Raw genomic sequence first — 21,542 nt, forward strand, 5'->3', positions numbered from 1 at the left:
AGGCCATGTAATAAAACCGGATAATGTACCAACTTACCATAAATGTTACACAGAAGTATAAAAAAAAAAGAAAAAAAAAAAAAAAAAGGTGTCACATTTTCCAACACGTTCTGCAGACAGACTTGTAGAGGAAGATACCTGTGTATCATAGTGTTCTGTGTCTTTACTGTAGAGAGAGAGAGATACCTGTGTATCATAGTGTTCTGTGTCTTTACTGTAGAGAGAGATACCTGTGTATCATAGTGTTCTGTGTCTCACTGTATAGAGAGACCTGTGTATCATAGTGTTCTGTGTCTTTACTGTAGAGAGAGACCTGTGTAATATCATAGTGTTCTGTGTCTTTACTGTATAGAGAGAGACCTGTGTATCATAGTGTTCTGTGTCTTTACTGTAGAGAGAGAGACCTGTGTATCATAGTGTTCTGTGTCTTTACTGTAGAGAGAGAGACCTGTGTATCATAGTGTTCTGTGTCTTTACTGTATAGAGAGAGACCTGTGTATCATAGTGTTCTGTGTCTTTACTGTAGAGAGAGACCTGTGTATCATAGTGTTATGTGTCTTTACTGTAGAGAGTCAAGTCAAGAGTTGTATTTGTCACGGCATACAAGTATACAATGAAATGCGGGTGGTCTTGCCCGCAACAATGTGCAATAACATAGAATCCAATAGAACAACATTGTGCAATAAACAAGTAACATTGTGCAATAAACAAGTAACAAAGTAGGGCATATCGGTATATGTACATAAGTTATTTACAGAGCATGGAGGACATGCTAGGTCCTTTGGTAGTGCAATACACTGTTAGCTGGGCACTGGGTCTTTCTGTACATGCTAATTTATACAATCTCCGGGTATACTATACTATTTTTAAAGTGACCTTTCCTTAGTGGCCATAAGTGTGGGCGTGTGCAGCATGAGTGTGTGCTTGCTCATGTTAAAGTGGCTGCTAGTGTGTGAGCGTGTACAGTGTGTGTGTCGTGTGTGTGCTCATGTGTGCTTGTGTGTGGAGAGTTCAGTGTTCAGGGCTCTGATGGCCTGGGGGAAGAAGCTGAGCCGAAGTCTCTCTGGCCTAGTAGCTGGTGTTCGCAGGCGTCTGCCTGACCTCAGCAGCATGAACAGGCTGTTGTTGGGGTGGTGAGGGTCTTTCATTATTCTGCAGGCTCTGGATTTGCACCTCTTGTTGTATAGAACTTGCAGGGGTGGTAGTGCAATACCCGTGGTACGCTCGGCTGAGCGCAACACTCTCTGTAGGGCCTTCTTGTCCTGTGCCGTGCTGTTTCCATACCAGGCAGTGATGTTTCCAGTCAAGATGCTCTCTACAGCTCCGGAGTAGAAGGACTGGAGTATCTTCCCAGATACTCTGAACTTCCTTAACTGTCTCAGGTGGTAGAGGCGTTGCTTCGCCTTTTTTACGACTGAGTCTATGTGTGTTTTCCATGTCAGATCCTCTGCGATGTGGACCCCCAGGTACTTACCCCCAGCTGCTCACCCTGTCCACGGTAGCCCCGTTTATCCTCAGTTGTGTGTGTGTCTCCTGCTGTCCTCTCCTATAATCCACGATCAGCTCCTTGGTTTTACCAATGTTCAGGAGCAGGCTGTTGTCCTGGCACCAGTGTTCCAGTACCTCAACCTCCTCCCGGTAGGCTTTCTCGTCGTTGTCCGAGATCAGCCCCACCACCACTGTGTCGTCCGCAAACTTCACTATGGAGTTGGAGCTGAACTTGGCCACACAGTCATGTGTGTATAGTGAGAACAGCAGGGGGCTCAGAACACAGCCCTGGGGGGACCCGATGCTCAGGGTGATGGTGTTGGAGGTCTGACCCCCCACCCTGACCGCCTGGGGCCTTTCACTCAGAAAGTCCAGTATCCAGGCGCTCAGAGCGGAGCTCAGACCCAGCTCGATCAGCTTGTCCACCAGTCTGGTGGGAACTATGGTGTTAAACGCTGAGCTGTAGTCAATGAACAACAGTCTCACATAGCCCCCCTTCTGACGGTCCAGGTGAGAGAGGGTGCTGTGCAGTACTTGGGAGACCGCATCGTCAGTGGACCTGTTTGGCCTGTATGCAAATTGCATAGGGTCCATATCACTGGGGAGGGAGGCACAAATGTGATCCTTGACCAGCCTCTCGAAACATTTCATGGCCACAGAGGTGAGTGCCACCGGTCTGTAGTCATTGAGACCTGTTGGGGAGGGTTTCTTCGGTACCGGGATAAAGGTGGACATCTTGAAGCAGGCAGGGACCACTGACTCCTTCAGGGATCGATTAAATATGGTGGTGAACACAGGGGCTAGCTGGTTAGCACAGGACTTAAGTATGCGTCCTGTTATTCCATCTGGGCCAGCAGCCTTTCTGGTGTTCACCTGCATAAATGCTCTTCTCACACTGTGTACCGTCAATGAGAGAGCCCGCCCGCACCCCCGCGGATGCCCCGCCCCCCCTCCACAACAGCCGGCGCGCCAGTGACGTCACTAGCCGTGAGAGAGAGAGACCTGTGTATCATAGTGTTCTGTGTCTTTACTGTAGAGAGAGAGACCTGTGTATCATAGTGTTCTGTGTCTTTACTGTAGAGAGAGAGACCTGTGTATCATAGTGTTCTTGGTTTGAGGCTCACTGGGTTCTTGGTTTGAGGCTCACTGGGTTCTTGGTTTGAGGCTCACTGGGTTCTTGGTTTGAGGCTCACTGGGTTCTTGGTTTGAGGCTCACTGGGTTCTTGGTTTGAGGCTCACTGGGTTCTTGGTTTGAGGCTCACTGGGTTCTTGGTTTGAGGCTCACTGGGTTCTTGGTTTGAGGCTCACAGGGTTCTTGGTTTGAGGGGCACAGGGTTCTTGGTTTGAGGCTCACAGGGTTCTTGGTTTGAGGCTCACAGGGTTCTTGGTTTGAGGCTCACTGGGTTCTTGGTTTGAGGCTCACTGGGTTCTTGGTTTGAGGCTCACAGGGTTCTTGGTTTGAGGGGCACAGGGTTCTTGGTTTGAGGCTCACTGGGTTCTTGGTTTGAGGCTCACAGGGTTCTTGGTTTGAGGCTCACAGGGTTCTTGGTTCGAAGCTCGCCCAACAAGACCATCAGGTCTCGTTGGGAATCGAACCCCTAACCCTGGCAGTGTTGTCACTCTGCTGTGCTACAGGACGACTAAACACCTGAACTGTTCCGGTTTCAAAAGAGATTGATTGAGTTTGGTTCTCTGTTTCAGAAATACCTCATTTGCCCTTTATAAACCGCTCCCTCCTCCTCTTTCTCCTCCAGCTTCTCCTCCTCCTCCTTCTCCTCCAGCTTCTCCTCCTTCTCCTCCAGCTTCTCCTCCTTCTCCTCCAGCTTCTCCTCCTCCTCCTTCTCCTCCTCCTTCTCCCCCAGCTTCTCCTCTTCCTCCTTCTCCTCCTCCTTCTCCTCCAGCTTCTCCTCCAGCTTCTCCTCTTCCTCCTTCTCCTCCAGCTTCTCCTCTGCCTCCTCCTCCTCTTTCTTCTCCTCCTTTTTCTCCTCCTCCAGCTTCTCCTCCTTCTTCTCCTCCTCCTTTAATAAAATATGACATTTTGTTATGACATCACACTCTGTTATGACATTCTGTTATGACATCATGACATTGCGTTATGACATATTTATAAAAAATTATGGTGGTAAAGTAGCCTAATCACAAGCTTATTATTATTATTTTTTTTTTATATATCCTCAAACTAAATCCTCAATTTGAATAAAGTGATTAATCTGATTAAATTAAGTATTTTTTCTTTTATTAAATCAACTTTCCAGCCCCAGACCCAGCCCAGAGAGAAGCCCCAGCCCAACTAAATCAATTAAATCAACTTTCTAATGAATATAACTCATCAGTTTCTTTTAATACTATAATATTAGTGTAGCCTAATCTTTATCTGCAACTGTGAAGAAAAACCCCATTGGTTTAAACAGAATGAATAGAAAAAATGTAATGTTTTTTTTTAATAAAGAATTCGAATGTTCTAACGTCTTCTCGTACTCCTCCTCCTCCTCCTCCTTCTTCTTATCGTACTCCTCCTCCTCCTTCTTCTCCTCCTCCTCCTCCTCCTCCTCCTCCTCCTCCTCCTCCTCCTCCTTCTTCTTCTCCTCCTTCTCCTCCTCCTCCTCCTCCTCCTCCTCCTCCTCCTCCTCCTCCTTTAATTAAAAAATTATGTTATTTAGGTTGTATTATAATGGTAGCATCATACTATCAGAATAATAACATGTATGATGTTATTTAGGTTGTATTATAATGGTAGCATCATACTATCAGAATAATAACATGTATGATGTTATTTAGGTTGTATTATAATGGTAGCATCATACTATCAGAATAATAACATGTATGATGTTATTTAGGTTGTATTATAATGGTAGCATCATACTATCAGAATAACATGTATGATGTTATTTAGGTTGTATTATAATGGTAGTGTAACTGAGGGGTACAATTCCCTGACTGTATTGATAAGTATGGTATCATTAAACCACTACCGCTTTATGTACTTTAATTACTGGCCATACAGTACACGATATATGAATATGATGAACACTTCCCACAATGAAATCGGTTCCAGTCAAAGGTATTAATCAAGTATTTAATGGAGCAAAAGGTACATAGGATACTTTACATTATTCTTTGAATGCACTTGTAAGGCAAAGGAGTATGCGTAGGCAAATCAATAACGAATGTCCATTCTCTGGTTACGCAGGAGGTAATTATACAACCTGAATCTTAGGGGATTATATCTATGGTACACTGGTAATATAGCGGGAGATACTGGAAGGGGTTCCCACTGGTTGTAAGCCAGCAAGGGGGGTAGAAGATCTGTCGGTAGTAGGACGTCTGGTCAACGATGACTAGGGAGACTTCAGGTACAGAAGCCGGTGCAGTAGCCTCTTGATCCACAGACGAATACAGCTTGGTTCTCTTGTAGACTGTAGCTCCACAGTGAAGAAAGCTAGTCGGCCCCAGGCTCTCTGGGCGCAGACTCGACTTGACTCCTCTCGGGGTAAATCCAACACGTGCAGCGTTGGCTGGTTCTCCGCTCCATAAATCACAGGACCAAAGCAAATATATTCCAGCCGCAAAGGGCTATGTAGTCATCGGGTAGATTAATCCAGTGTACATGTCCATACGGTTCTCGCCTAGATCTCCTCGGGTGAAAGCGCCATGCGGTCGGCCCAGCCTGGATAAGAACTCTAGCTAATACGAGGAAGCGTTGGAGATGCTGGTCACTGTAGAATTCTAACCGCACGATACACTATACACAAATAGACTATTAAAGACTTAATAGAAATATGTCGCACTCGACGGTATAGCGCCAAACTCTTGACAATTCAGTTATTAATTTGCACGCGGTCTCGATGCTCTATTCTGAGGCCAAACAGGCCATACTTCACCGCACGTTGTATCGTGGGTGAGGCTTCAACTTATCGGTAACATACTAAGGACGAAGGGTACGGAGGTAAGGGGGTAAGGGGCTTCTACATTCACCTGCGCCGTATTTATACGCACGGTGAACAAACTAGTTCCAATCTCATTTCTGTCGCGTATCCCTGGGCAAGGCCGGGCATGTCCAGACACATCTTGACGGTGACTTTGAACCTGGCTCCGGAGGCCGGTCCCTGGTGCCGGTGGACCCCTGTCCAATAGGAGAATTAACTATTATGGTCTGGGCTAAAGGGATATTCCGTGTATATGTACAAGGAATATACAGGGGATATCAAACGATATACAAATACTATGCAATATATATCAATAAATAAATATATATATTCGGTTTAATCTGATCCTTTGTAACAGCCGCACCCTAATTAGTCCCACCTAATTAGCTAAGCAGAGACAGATTAACCACTGTCCACTACTCAATGTCTGCTGTGAGGGGGTCGGTCAGTTCACAAAGTCATGGGGTCATGGTCGTCATCGATGGTATCGGGGAGCCTTGGCAGTTCTATTAGCCTCGCCACGGGTCGGGTGTAGGTCCGCCCTTGGACGAGCACTTCGGCTGCTCGGACCTTTCCGTCGGCACCGGTGATCACTTTGCTTACGCGGCCAGCCGGCCACATAGCTCGGGGTAGTGACTGGTCGATAATCATGACGACTGTTCCTTCTGTCAAATTGTCTCTCTCTTTCACCCATTTCTGGCGGGTCTGTAGAGACGGTAGGTAGTGGAGTAGGAAGCTGTTCCAAAACTTGTCAGCCAGTACTTGACTGTACCTCCACATTCTTCGGCCGTTCGCTTCTTCAGGCCTGTACATTGTCTGTGGTAGCGCGGGGTCCAGCCGCCCCATCAAGAGTGTGTTGGGGGTGACTGGGTCGACATCTGCTACATCACTTGAGACGTAACCGAGGGGCTTTGAGTTCAATACTCCCTCGATCTCCGTGAGGACTGTCATTAAGACTTCTTCCGCCACGGTCTGGGCCCCAAGCACGGCGTACAGGGCTGTCTTTATTGAACGTACTTCTCGTTCCCAAGTTCCACCGAAGTGAGGTGCGTTCGGGGGATTAAACTGGAAGTCAATCTGGTATGGAGCGAGGTGGGTCTTAAGTTCTGGGCCCATAGCTTGGAAGCTCTCTCTCAGCTCTCTTTCTCCGCCTTTGAAGTTTGTCCCGTGATCATTTACATTTTCATTTACATTTAGTCATTTAGCTGACGCTTTTATCCAAAGCGACTTACAAGTTCTGTACGACAAGCCATCAGGAAGGGCACAACTCTATCAGCTGAGTAACAATGTTCATCAAAGTGTTGAGTGCTACAGTGTAGGTTAGTTTATTAGGACAAGTGCATGACAGTATGGTTAGTTAGGGTTAGGTTTTTTTTTTTTTTTTTTAATTCAGATAATGGTTGAAGAAGTGCGTCTTTAGTCGACGGCGAAAGATTGGACGTGTTTCGGCTGTCCTAACTGGGGTGGGTAGTTCATTCCACCATTGTGGGGCAAGGACTGAGAATAGGCGACTTCTCTTTGATGACCCTCCCGGAGCTTGGATAGGAGTAGGTCTGAGGCGGCCAGAAGATGCAGAGCGTAGGGGTCTTGAGGGTGTGTAGTTAGAGACCATTGACCGGAGGTAGGCGGGAGCAGTTCCCTTTGCCGCACGGTATGCTAGGTCGAGGGCCTTGAAGCGGATTCGTGCAGCAATGGGGATCCAGTGCAGGTCCCTAAGAAGTGGGGTGACATGGGCCGACTTCGGTAGGTTTGAGATCAGGCGGGCCGCTGCGTTCTGAATGAGTTGAAGAGGCTTAGTGGCAGTGGCCGGGAGGCCAGCGAGCAGTGCGTTGCAGTAGTCGAGGCGGGAGATGACTGTTGATTGGACGAGGAGTTGGGTGGCTTCTTTTGTCAGGAAGGGGCGGATCCTTCTGACGTTGCTCAGGAGGAATCGGCAGGTTCTGGTTGTCGCTGCGATGTGAGCAGAGAAGTTCAACTGGTCGTCGAGGACAACACCAAGGTTCTTGGCGGTCGGGGACGCGGTCACAGCTGCATTCTCGACTGTGATGGAAAGGTCGGTCAGGGGGGAGGATTTGGCCGGCAGGTGGAGCAATTCTGTTTTGCTTAGGTTCAGTTTGAGGTGGTTGGTCGTCATCCAGGCGGAGATGTCGGACAGACAGGCCGAGATCCGCTCAGAGACGTGGATATCTGAGGGAGGGAAGGAGAGGAAGAGTTGAGTATCGTCGGCATAACAGTGGTAGGAGAAGCCATGAGACGTGATAATGTTACCCAGTGATTTAGTGTAGAGGGAGAAGAGAAGGGGTCCTAAAACCGAGCCCTGGGGGACACCCGTCCGCAGGGGGCGGGTGGCCGACAGGGTCCCTCTCCATGACACTTGGTAGGAGCGGTCATTGAGGTATGATGACAACCATGTCAGCGCAGAGCCAGCCACTCCCATTCCTGCGAGGGCCGCGAGGAGGATCTGGTGGTTGACTGTGTCGAAGGCTGCAGATAGATCTAGGAGAATCAGGACAGAGGAGAGGCCTTTCGCTTTTGCTAAGTGAAGTGCCTCTGTGACCGCAATGAGGGCTGTCTCTGTGGAGTGATCAGACAACAATATAGACGGTTTACCTTTCCGCGATGTGAATCTTCGGAAGGCCATAAGGAATGAGTCTGTGCTCATGGTTGGAAGGAGTTCTATATGCATCGCTCGGGTGGTCATGCATTTGAATACAATACCCCACCGCTTCTCGGTGCCTCTTCCTTTCTTTATATACAGCGGGCCGAAACAGTCCATACCGGTGGAGTGAAAGGGCTTGTCGCCGAGTCGGAGGCGACAGGGAGGTAGGTCAGCCATCCGGGGTATACTGGGCTGCGCTCGCCACTTACGACAGTCTAGACAGGTTCGCTGGAAGCGCCGCACTGCTTCTCTCCCTTGCAGTATCCAATAACGACGTCTGATCTCCGCGAAGACTCTCTCTGCCCCGGCGTGATGCACATCCTCGTCGTATTTCTTTATGATCAGCTCTGTGACCTTGTGTCGGCTGTTTAAGACTATCGGGTACTTGACGTCATCCGGTAAGTCTGGGGCTCTCCGCAGACGACCACCCACTCTGATGAGACCATGGGTGTCGCTCTCGGGGGCTAGGTGGAGCAGTCTGCTGTCTGATGGGACGGGCTTTGCTCCCTGTAGACAGTCTAGCTCATCGGGGAACGAGTCTCTCTGGGCTTGTTGTAGTAGAAGAAGTTCCGCTTCTTCGTAGTCAGCTGCAGTAATGTCAGTAGTGAGCTGAACCTCTGGGTGGTGCCACAGGAATGTCTTTAGCTGCGCACTCTCTAGGGTGAGGCAATCGTCTATGTCGGGGTCTGTGGAGACGAGTGTGTTCAATCCACAGAACATAGATTTCTTGTTTTCTGCCTCCTCTTTACTCGCTTCCCGTGGGGTGGGTGTAGGCCACTCTTCTTCCGGGAGCTTGAGGAACTCTGGCCCATCACTGTATAGGTTGTGACGGGTGAGGTCATCCAGGGACATTCCCCGGGTGATGACGTCAGCTGGGTTGTGTTTTGTGTCCACATACCTCCAGCTTGCTACTTCTGTTAAATCTTGAATCTCTGTGACTCTGACTCCCACGAAGACCTTGTATCTGCACGAATCAGACTAGATCCATGTGAGTACTGTCGTGGAGTCTGACCACAAGATTGTTCTTTGCACCGGAATGGTGAGTTCACGTTGGATTAACGTGGCGAGTTGCACTCCTGCTAGGGCTGCGCAGAGCTCTAGACGCGGGATAGATTGTTGCTTTCGTGGGGCTATTCTTGAGCGGGCCAGGATGAAAGCAGTATGTATTTCTCCTCCCTCCTCTCGGGCACGCAAGTAGGCCACCGAACCGTAGGCTACTTCGGAGGCGTCGCTGAAAACGTGCAGGTCCATCTGGCACGTCTCCGGCCTCACTGTGGGTGGGAAGTAGCTGCGGCGTATGTTAACACCTGGGAGTGAGCGGAGTTCCGTCTCCCACTCTCTCCATGTGGATGCAAGGTGTTCGGGTATGGGGTCGTCCCAGCCCTGGTCCTTGTCCCATAACGCTCTTACAATCATCTTTGCCCTGGTGGTGTAAGGTAGAATACATCCCAACGGGTCATATTGTCTGGCGAGTGTTCTGTATACACTCCGTCTGGTGGTCGGTAGTGCAGTCGACCTTCCCTGCTCCTTGGTCAGGGGTGTGTGTTTATAATGGAGCGAGTCTGTTTTGAAGCGCCAGACTAGTCCTAATGTCATTTCTTGGGCTTCTCCTGGGATGGTCGCCATCCAGGTCTCGCTGCTTGCTGCCTTGTCCTCGGGGGAGAGGCTGCGCAATACTTGCGGGTCGCTGCTGGCCCACTGCCTGAGATCAAAGCCGCCTTTGATCAGGGAGGCGCGGAGCTTGAGTAGAAGGGCCTCGGCTTCTTCTGGCATCGAGACGCTTTGCAGACAGTTGTCCACGTAGAAACTATTTTCTACACTTTTTCGGACCTCTTCATCAGCTGCTGGGTCCTCTGCGACGTGTTTTTGCAGTGCAAACGTAGCACAGCATGGACTGCATGTGGTTCCGAAAGGGAGGACTTCCCATTGATAGATGGCTGGTTGCTCATCCCCGATCCTCTCTCTCCATAGGAACCGCAGCAGGGGCTTGTCCTCCTCCACTAGTCTCACCTGCAGGAACATCCCTTTGATGTCGCCGCTGATGGCCACCTTGTCCTGGCGGAAACGTAGTAACACGCCTAGTAGGGAGGGGCCGAGTGTTGGGCCGGGCAAGAGCTCTTTATTCAGATTTTGTGATCCGATCTGGTAGCTGCAGTTGAACACAATACGATCCTTGCCGTTGTGGTGGACTTTGTGGTGCGGCACGTACCATGATTCGGTCGTCTGATCGGCCTCTTTAATGTCAATTTTCTTTATGTGTCCCGCTGTGATTAGCTTGTTAATCTCAGCGCGGTACACAGTCTCTTGAGCGGGGTCTCTGGCTAGGCGCCGCTCTGTGTTCAGTAGATACCGCTCCGTCGCTTCTTTTGGGGCGTGGAAGGTGGGCATACCCTCTCGCCTCAAGAGTGGAGTTGCGTATCTCATCACTCCGTTGACTTTGACTCTCTTTGTCCCTTGCTCGAGGAGTGCTATGGCGTAAATGTCTTCCTTGGAGCGAATGTCTTTCTTTTCGTTCTTAAAGGGCATTGTCTCTAGTGTCCATAGCCTCTCGACATGCTGCAGGAGGGTGGTGTCTTCTTCTGTCACTCTGGAGTGGAGGCAGCTAGTGGCTGCTGTTCAGTTAAGAGACTTAGCGAGGGGGCCTTGTAATGTCCATCCTAGGCGGGTCTCGACTGCTGCAGGACAGCCTCTGGGCCCTGTGTGGACCCGGTCAATCGGGACGATGAGGTCTGCATGGTCGGAGCCTATCAGCAGGGTCGGGGTGGCACCGTCTATGAGCGGGATAGGTAGTTGACGCAGGTGCACATATTTATCCATCAGCTTGGCGATGGGGTAGGTGTACTGCGACAGGCCTATTTCTTGGCTGGTGAAAGCGTTAGTAATCCTATACCGTCTCTCTGGCTGCCCGCTTGCTGCGATAGTGAAGGAGACATTCTCGCCCTTTATCGTCTTTAGATCTCCTCTTATTGTCCGAATCGTCATCTGGTTTTCGCTCCCCCGCAGCCCCAGCTGGGCCGCAGCGGACGCGAGGAGAAGGGTCTTCTCTGACCCGTCGTCAAGGACGGCGTAAGTGTCCATGACCTTGTCTTGGTAACTCAGTGTTACGCGGACCACCTTTAAGAGCACTCGGGCGCCCCCGCTGCTGGCGGGGTCAATGTACATAACACTTGCCTTTGTGCTGCTTGAGGGTGTGGGCTTTCTTCTGTTACTGTCGTGTAGGACATCTAGGTGGGCTCCGTCACACCGACTACACCTCTTCTTTAAGCGGCACTCGGCTGCCATGTGACTGCGCGCACATCGGTAACAGCGTCGGTTGGACTTTATCCATTGACCCACTTCATCGGCGGTCATCTTCTTGAACGTGTCACATTGTGACAACCAGTGTTCTTTCTCGCAGTACGGGCACACCATCTTCCACTTCTCTTTCATCAAGGGGGTACTGTGGTTCTTGCTGCTCGGTACTGGTTCTGATTGGTGCATGACGGTCACCAATCTTCGGCCATCGTTTGCTCTCCTAGGTCCCTCTCTGGAGCTTGGGGTGCTCCGCATGAACGTATCCAACCGTAGGCTGTTGACTTCTCTCGCCAGGAAGTCGGCTAGGTCTAGGAGGGATGGCTCGGGACCGTTAGGATCACGGTAGTCTCTTTGCCGCCTGAAGCGCTCTTGTCTGGCGGGCGGGAGCTTCTCTAAAATCCTCTCGACATTAGAGTTCGCGTAGTTCGTGCATACCCTTTTCTCTTTGCGCCCCCAGCATCCCTACCAGGGATTGTACCTTGATAGACAGGTCATCTAGTGAGCGATTGTCTGTTGCTGGGGGTAGGCGGTCGATATGCCTTATCTCTTGTATTACGTAATCCCATATGCGTCCATATCTTTGGTCGAGTGCTGCTAGAGCCGCTGTGTATGGGGTAGTAGAGGTGGCATAGGCCAGCGCTATATTGTGCGCTCGGGGCACCTTGAGGTGCTTCAGTAGGATAGCATACTTGTACGGTTCGTCTGCTACATCGGACATCATTGTCTCTAAGCACATTCGTAGCTCGGTGTACTGTGCTCTGTTCTCGTGGGTGAAGTCCGGAAACGTCGGTGTGCCAATGTATGATGCCATGGATGGCTGGCACATCGGTGAGCGTTGGAAGAGAGGCCTCCTAGGCGAGTCTCCTCTTACGCCTCTTGGTGGGCTGGTACCTGCTGGGTACCATGGCCCGCGTATCCAGGTGCTATTCCTCGGGGCTGGTCGTGCGTCAAGCTCACCCGTGAATTGAGTCGGGGGTCTGTAGCGCAGAGCCGCGGGGGTAGAGCCTGGGCTGTACTGGACCTCCTGGTCCTGTGGAGTTCTGTGCTGCTGTCGGGCTTGACTCTCCTCCTCTCCCTCTTCTTCTTGTTCTGGCAGGTCCTCTAGATCCTGTAGTCGTCTATTTAGCCTCTCCGCGGTGTAGACCGTTTCTTCCTTGTAGCTGGTCCTCGCGTGGACCGGTCGGGGAAGGAGTTCGGAGGGGGGTATAGGCTCTCTCTGGTGGTCGGGCTCAGGGTCGCTTGATCGGGTAGGGGAGGGTGCCCTTGACCCGTGTCTTGACGAGGCCCTGGAACCCCGTGCGGAGGGAGGGGGTGTTGCCCTGGCGATCAGCTGCTCCATTATCTGCGCTTGTAATCGGTCGCGCTCGGCTTCGCGCTTGGTGAGAGCGATGTCGCGCTCTGCTTCTCTTTGGGCACAGGCAGCGGCGCGCTGGGCTTCGGCGGCGGCACGCTCTGCTTCGGCGGCGGCGCGCTCTGCTTCGGCCCGGTCTCTTACCATATTCTCTTCCGTCTGAAGGCGTCTAATCTCTAGACGTATACGATTTTCATCGCTCCGTTGCTGCGCTTGAAGGCGTTCTCTTTCCATGGAAGAATGTTCGCGCTCGCTAAGCATCTGTGCTTGGAGTCGATCGCGCTCTGTAGAGGCTGCTAGGCTGGCGAGGAATGCCTGTGCCAGCATCTTGTCCGCCCCGCTGGGGGAAGACGCTGGTTGAGGTGATCCGCTCCTGGCAGTACTCGTTGGAGATCTGCTCTCCTGTGGCGAGTCCTGGAGATCCATCTCCGGGGTCTCTTCTTCTTGTAGCGGGTAAAGTTCCATCCCTGGAGAGCTGTCTTTATCCTGGAGCTCTCCGGGGACTACTTCTTCGGTCTTGGCGGGGGGTAAAGTCGTGTCAGGTCCCTCCTGGTCCCTACCGTGAGCTTGGTCAGTTACATTAGAACCCACTAGGGCCTCTATTGGCGGGGTAACCTGGGCGATAGGGTCGGACATAATTTTACTATCTACTTTTTCCGCGTTTACCGTCTGTAGAAGGCTAGGTAGTATACTGGCAACGTAATCCTCTAAGTACTGAGGTGTCTGCCGTCTACGCTGCGGGCGATCTACTTTAGGAGAACCGTTTTGTGGAGTGTTCATCATAGGCCATGTCAATATTAATACCACTATATTAATATTACACTAGTTACCCTCCGGCTCGAAGGACCAATTGTAACTGAGGGGTACAATTCCCTGACTGTATTGATAAGTATGGTATCATTAAACCACTACCGCTTTATGTACTTTAATTACTGGCCATACAGTACACGATATATGAATATGATGAACACTTCCCACAATGAAATCGGTTCCAGTCAAAGGTATTAATCAAGTATTTAATGGAGCAAAAGGTACATAGGATACTTTACATTATTCTTTGAATGCACTTGTAAGGCAAAGGAGTATGCGTAGGCAAATCAATAACGAATGTCCATTCTCTGGTTACGCAGGAGGTAATTATACAACCTGAATCTTAGGGGATTATATCTATGGTACACTGGTAATATAGCGGGAGATACTGGAAGGGGTTCCCACTGGTTGTAAGCCAGCAAGGGGGGTAGAAGATCTGTCGGTAGTAGGACGTCTGGTCAACGATGACTAGGGAGACTTCAGGTACAGAAGCCGGTGCAGTAGCCTCTTGATCCACAGACGAATACAGCTTGGTTCTCTTGTAGACTGTAGCTCCACAGTGAAGAAAGCTAGTCGGCCCCAGGCTCTCTGGGCGCAGACTCGACTTGACTCCTCTCGGGGTAAATCCAACACGTGCAGCGTTGGCTGGTTCTCCGCTCCATAAATCACAGGACCAAAGCAAATATATTCCAGCCGCAAAGGGCTATGTAGTCGTCGGGTAGATTAATCCAGTGTACATGTCCATACGGTTCTTGCCTAGATCTCCTTGGGTGAAAGCGCCATGCGGTCGGCCCAGCCTGGATAAGAACTCTAGCTAATACGAGGAAGCGTTGGAGATGCTGGTCACTGTAGAATTCTAACCGCACGATACACTATACACAAATAGACTATTAAAGACTTAATAGAAATATGTCGCACTCGACGGTATAGCGCCAAACTCTGACAATTCAGTTATTAATTCGCACGCGGTCTCGATGCTCTATTCTGAGGCCAAACAGGCCATACTTCACCGCACGTTGTATCGTGGGTGAGGCTTCAACTTATCGGTAACATACTAAGGACGAAGGGTACGGAGGTAAGGGGGTAAGGGGCTTCTACATTCACCTGCGCCGTATTTATACGCACGGTGAACAAACTAGTTCCAATCTCATTTCTGTCGCGTATCCCTGGGCAAGGCCGGGCATGTCCAGACACATCTTGACGGTGACTTTGAACCTGGCTCCGGAGGCCGGTCCCTGGCGCCGGTGGACCCCTGTCCAATAGGAGAATGAACTATTATGGTCTGGGCTAAAGGGATATTCCGTGTATATGTACAAGGAATATACAGGGGATATCAAACGATATACAAATACTATGCAATATATATCAATAAATAAATATATATATTCGGTTTAATCTGATCCTTTGTAACAGGTAGCATCATACTATCAGAATAATAACATGTATGATGTTATTTAGGTTGGTATTATAATGGTAGCATCATACTATCAGAATAATAACATGTATGATGTTATTTAGGTTGTATTATAATGGTAGCATCATACTATCAGAATAATAACATGTATGATGTTATTTAGGTTGTATTATAATGGTAGCATCATACTATCAGAATAATAACATGTATGGTGTTATAGGTTGTATTATAATGGTAGCATCATACTATCAGAATAATAACATGTATGATGTTATTTAGGTTGGTATTATAATGGTAGCATCATACTATCAGAATAATAACATGTATGATGTTATTTAGGTTGTATTATAATGGTAGCATCATACTATCAGAATAATAACATGTATGATGTTATTTAGGTTGTATTATAATGGTAGCATCATACTATCAGAATAATAACATGTATGGTGTTATTTAGGTTGTATTATAATGGTAGCATCTTACCATGATGTTCTGGGTCCTCCTCCTCCCCCTTCTTCTTCTTCTTTTTCTTCTTCTTATACTTCGTCTTCTCCTCCTCCTTCTTCTCCGTCTTCTTCTCCTTTGTCTTCTCCTTTGTCTTCTCATCCTTCTTCTCTTCCTTCTTCTCCTCCGTCTTCTCCTCCTCCTTCTTCTCCTCCTTCGTATTCTCCTCCTTCTTCTCCTCCTTATTCTCCGTCTTCTCCTCCTTCTTCTCCTCCTTCTTCTTCTCCTTTGTCTTCTCCTCCTTCTTCTTATGCTTCTTCTTATCCTTCTTCTTTTCCTTCTCCTCCTCCTTCTCCTCCTTAAACAATTTTAAAAGAAAAAAAGATAAAAAAAAAAATGTATATCCTCAAACTAAATCCTCAATTTGAATAAAGTGATTAATCTGATTAAATTAGTATTTTTTCTTTTATTAAATCAACTTTCCAGCCCCAGACCCAGCCCAGGGAGAAGCCCCAGCCCAACTAAATCAATTAAATCAACTTTCTAATAATGAATATAACTAATCAGTTTCTTTTATTACTATAATATTAGTGTAGCCTAATCTTTATCTGCAACTGTGAAGAAAAACCCCATTGGTTTAAACAGAATAGAAAAAAAAATAAAAAAAAATGTTTTAATAAAATATTTGAATGTTGATTTAGAATTCGAATGCCAACATAACGAACGAAGGTTCGAACGTTTGGGCTCAGCCCTAGTGGACACTCACCTTTCCACTGCTAGGCATCTTGTTTGAGAAATGAAGGTTTCAATCTATGTTGTTTAACAGTTGATATCTTCAGTCCTGTTTCAAAATGCACAATGATATCTTCAGAGAATTGTTAAATAGATACACAAATGTTCTAGAATGTTCTATTATGACATCATACTGTGACATCACAACATGACATCATACTGTGACATCACAAATGTTCTAGAATGTTTGATTATGACATGGAATGGATATCGCTAATAAAAGAAATAACGATTAAATAACGAGATTTCTCATCATTGGCACTCAACGCATGGCGGCCAACAAACGAGATTTCTCGTTGTTGGCACCCAATGTGTTATTTATGGTACTACATGGGGGGGGGGTCATCGATACAGCGATATATCGCAATATTTTGAGTGCCGATATTATATCGATACACTGACGCCAAGTATCAATATTCCAAAATTAAAGTAAAATTAGATAATGACAATAATAAATGTTTGGTGCAATAGAAATTAATGTGTGAGGTAAACAGACAGCAAACGTTATCTTATAAGATAAAAACAGGTGTTATAATTTATATATACATTTTAATTTTTTGCTGCAAATGTTGACAACGTTTTTCATTGGAGACATAATTTGCAGTTGAAAAAAGGTAATAAACAGCAATATCACAATATTGTGACTCTACTATCGTGATAATATGGTATCGTGGGGGCTCTGGTGATGCCCACCCTTAGTACTACAGCACTTACTGTACCCATGGGCGGTCCGTATCCCCGGGGTGGCATCCCCATGTGTGGGTGTGGGCAGGGGCGTAGCTGGGGGGGGGTAGCTTAGGATGATTCCAAGGGCCCAGCACTGGGGGGGGGCCCACATTTTTTTTTTTTTTTTTTTTTTTTTACTAGACATCACTCGGGTGTATTATTGATGCTCTCATTGATACTATGTTTGTTTCTGAAGTGTGTGTGTGTGTGTGTGTGTGTGTGTGTGTGTGTGTGTGTGTGTGTGTGTGTGTGTGTGTGTGTGTGTGTGTGTGTGTGTGTGTGTGTGTGTGTGTGTGTGTGTGTGTGTGTGTGTGTGTGTGTGTGTGTGTGTGTGTGTGTGTGTGTGTGTGAGATATATATAGAGAGAGGGGGGGCTTTGGTAGACTATTGCATTGGTCCATTCATTGAAGATGAACGCAATGCGACATCCTTTACTAGGCTCACCCACCAACAGTGCAGGTGCTGAACTGCTGATCCGAATGTATAGGTCAAAACCATATTATGCGTTTTCATCAATAAAAAAATTGCCAAAAAAAATTATCTCGTGCGCTTGCGCGCGCTCGCATTCACTGTGGGCCTACAAATACATTCTTTCATGGGGCCCAGAATCTGGAGCTACACCCCTGGGTGTGGGTGCATGCCCAATGGTGGTGTCCGATGCTGGTTGGAGCCTGGAGGTCCAGGGGGTGGCATGGGCATCTGAGGCATGCCTGAGTGGAAGAAAACAACAGATCATTTTTGTTTTACAAGCAGGCATAAGCAGGCATGAGCATCCATGCCCGCACCAGAGTTCTCCTTTAACCTTTAGGAAATTCATATGAAGCATGGTCATCAAAACTATTTCTTCCTGTACCTTCTCGACGCCCCTTCATTTTGCATTCAACTCCACAAACGGTAGCAACATAAAACATCGGAGATTCCATACTTGGTGTAGTGTAAGGCTGGAGGAGATGTGTGCATCAACAGAATCTTTGTGTGGGCTTGTCTTATAAAGCATTAAAGTTGTTTTGTGCCACGTTCGTCCAGTGGGGATTTCCTGAATAGACGTATCGTTACAAAAAGGCTCAACTCTTGGAATTACTTTTTCATTCACAAAATTGCTAAACTCATAAGGCAAGGCTAAACAAGGATTTTCTTTTCAATGCACAAATGTCCTCCATGGATTATGTGATGTAATCACGCTAATTCAGAATTTTTTCAAATAAAAGTCAACTTCTTCTATCCTGTAAACCACAACTATCTTCAATGTTCTGAAGATAGGAGTCGTCAGCCCTGTCGGATAAACAGACGCTATAAATTGAAAAGTTATATAAAAGAGGGCTCTCCAAATATATTTAGATTTTATTTTCTTTATATATATATTTTTTTTTATTAAAAACTAATATGATAGGGGGGCTCCAGTAGCTCACCGCATATCTCGACGCTATTTCTGCGTCGGGGAATACCGTGCTGCGTCACAGATCTGGTTGACTCCGAGTTCGATTCCCGGACCCGCCGTCATTTGCCGAATGTCTTGCCCTGCTCTATATCCCGTTTCACCCTGTATCTGTTGGTCATGCTTGACCAGAAAAGCGATAAACGCTAAAAAATGAAGTTAAAAAAAAAAAAAAACTAATATGATAGGCAGCACATTCAAGTAGAACAGGCAGCTAGCAGTTGTGGACACTCACCTTTCCACGGCAAAATGGTAGGCTCATCTTGGTTGAGAAATACAGGCTTCAATCTAAGTGTTTTAGTCGATCTGTTCCTGTCCTGTTACAAAATGCGCAATGATATTGAGATACTGAGATGAGATTTTATGCTTCAAAACTGAAGATTCCGTTGAGACATTCTGTTATGACATCATGACATTCTGTTATAGCATTCTATTATGACATCATTATGACATCATGAAATTCTGTTCTGACATTGTTATGACAAAAAAAAATTATTAACGGATAAAAACTAAGGATTTGTATAGTCGACTTTGATTGGCCAAACTAAAAAAATATTTAATAAAAATAGCATTCCATCGCAAAAAAAGTACATGCAATTTTTTTAACGTTTTTATTAAATGAATACCTTTTTATTATTTTCTTATTATTCCAGTTGGGCTCTGGGGGGGGGGGGGTGCTTAATGTCCGATTTAATCTAAATCAAAATATATATATATAAAAACGTTTATTTTTTATTTTTATGAATTATATGTTTGACCTATAATAGTATTAATAATAATAATAGTAATAATCATAATAACAACAACAACAATAATAATATTAATAACAATAATAATATTACTTTACTACATAATTTTGAAAAGGAAATAAATATATAATTTCCATTTGTACAAATGCACTCAATAAACCAGATTATCCCACACCTGTTTGTTATCATAACATAAACCATCATTATAATAATGTATAGCTACGAGGTCATTGTCGCAAAATAATTGACCGACACAGAGTTTAGAATACCGAGGCGCCTCGCTGAGGTGTTCTAAACGTCAGTGAAGGTCAATTATTTTGCGACAATGACAAGAGTATAGCTATACATTATCCCTTACTACATGGCTAACTTACTAACAATATACCTAATTCATTTTACACCATCAACAAGACGAGATCAAATGCAGAGGCAGTTGTTCTGTGGCTCTGTCAGCCCAAATAAAGTGATTATTATTATCGCCGACAGCTGGCAGGTGTGTCTGATTGCACTGATGCAGTGTGTGTCAGTGGGCTTGATTGCTCCAGTTGCGAAAAGCAATAATCACCAGTGATTATTGTGCATTGCCCATGGCAGCGGTCAGTTATCGAAAAATAATTCACAGCTGTCAGGGGCTATTGACCAATCACAATCAAGCATTTCGGCGAATGTGAAAACGCCATGTAATAAAACCGGATAATGTACCAACTTACCATAAATGTTACACAGAAGTAAAAAAAAAAAAAAAAAAAAAAAAAAAGAAGTGTCACATTTTCCAACACGTTCTGCAGACAGACTTGTAGAGGAAGATACCTGTGTATCATAGTGTTCTGTGTCTTTACTGTAGAGAGAGAGAGATACCTGTGTATCATAGTGTTCTGTGTCTTTACTGTAGAGAGAGATACCTGTGTATCATAGTGTTCTGTGTCTCACTGTATAGAGAGACCTGTGTATCATAGTGTTCTGTGTCTTTACTGTAGAGAGAGACCTGTGTATCATAGTGTTCTGTGTCTTTACTGTATAGAGAGACCTGTGTAATATCATAGTGCTCTGTGTCTCACTGTAGAGAGAGACCTGTGTATCATAGTGTTCTGTGTCTTTACTGTATAGAGAGAGACCTGTGTATCATAGTGTTCTGTGTCTTTACTGTAGAGAGAGAGACCTGTGTATCATAGTGTTCTGTGTCTTTACTGTATAGAGAGAGACCTGTGTATCATAGTGTTCTGTGTCTTTACTGTATAGAGAGAGACCTGTGTATCATAGTGTTATGTGTCTTTACTGTAGAGAGTCAAGTCAAGAGTTGTATTTGTCACGGCATACAAGTATACAATGAAATGCGGGTGGTCTTGCCCGCAACAATGTGCAATAACATAGAATCCAATAGAACAACATTGTGCAATAAACAAGTAACATTGTGCAATAAACAAGTAACAAAGTAGGGCATATCGGTATATGTACATAAGTTATTTACAGAGCATGGAGGACATGCTAGGTCCTTTGGTAGTGCAATACACTGTTAGCTGGGCACTGGGTCTTTCTGTACATGCTAATTTATACAATCTCCGGGTATACTATACTATTTTTAAAGTGACCTTTCCTTAGTGGCCATAAGTGTGGGCGTGTGCAGCATGAGTGTGTGCTTGCTCATGTTAAAGTGGCTGCTAGTGTGTGAGCGTGTACAGTGTGTGTGTCGTGTGTGTGCTCATGTGTGCTTGTGTGTGGAGAGTTCAGTGTTCAGGGCTCTGATGGCCTGGGGGAAGAAGCTGAGCCGAAGTCTCTCTGGCCTAGTAGCTGGTGTTCGCAGGCGTCTGCCTGACCTCAGCAGCATGAACAGGCTGTTGTTGGGGTGGTGTGGGTCTTTCATTATTCTGCAGGCTCTGGATTTGCACCTCTTGTTGTATAGAACCTGCAGGGGTGGTAGTGCAATACCCGTGGTACGCTCGGCTGAGCGCAACACTCTCTGTAGGGCCTTCTTGTCCTGTGCCGTGCTGTTTCCATACCAGGCAGTGATGTTTCCAGTCAAGATGCTCTCTACAGCTCCGGAGTAGAAGGACTGGAGTATCTTCCCAGATACTCTGAACTTCCTTAACTGTCTCAGGTGGTAGAGGCGTTGCTTCGCCTTTTTTACGACTGAGTCTATGTGTGTTTTCCATGTCAGATCCTCTGCGATGTGGACCCCCAGGTACTTACCCCCAGCTGCTCACCCTGTCCACGGTAGCCCCGTTTATCCTCAGTTGTGTGTGTGTCTCCTGCTGTCCTCTCCTATAATCCACGATCAGCTCCTTGGTTTTACCAATGTTCAGGAGCAGGCTGTTGTCCTGGCACCAGTGTTCCAGTACCTCAACCTCCTCCCGGTAGGCTTTCTCGTCGTTGTCCGAGATCAGCCCCACCACCACTGTGTCGTCCGCAAACTTCACTATGGAGTTGGAGCTGAACTTGGCCACACAGTCATGTGTG

Source organism: Notolepis coatsorum (genome assembly GCF_963971535.1).
Source record: "Notolepis coatsorum genome assembly, contig: SCAFFOLD_1041, whole genome shotgun sequence".
Classification (NCBI taxonomy): Eukaryota; Metazoa; Chordata; class Actinopteri; order Aulopiformes; family Paralepididae; genus Notolepis; species Notolepis coatsorum.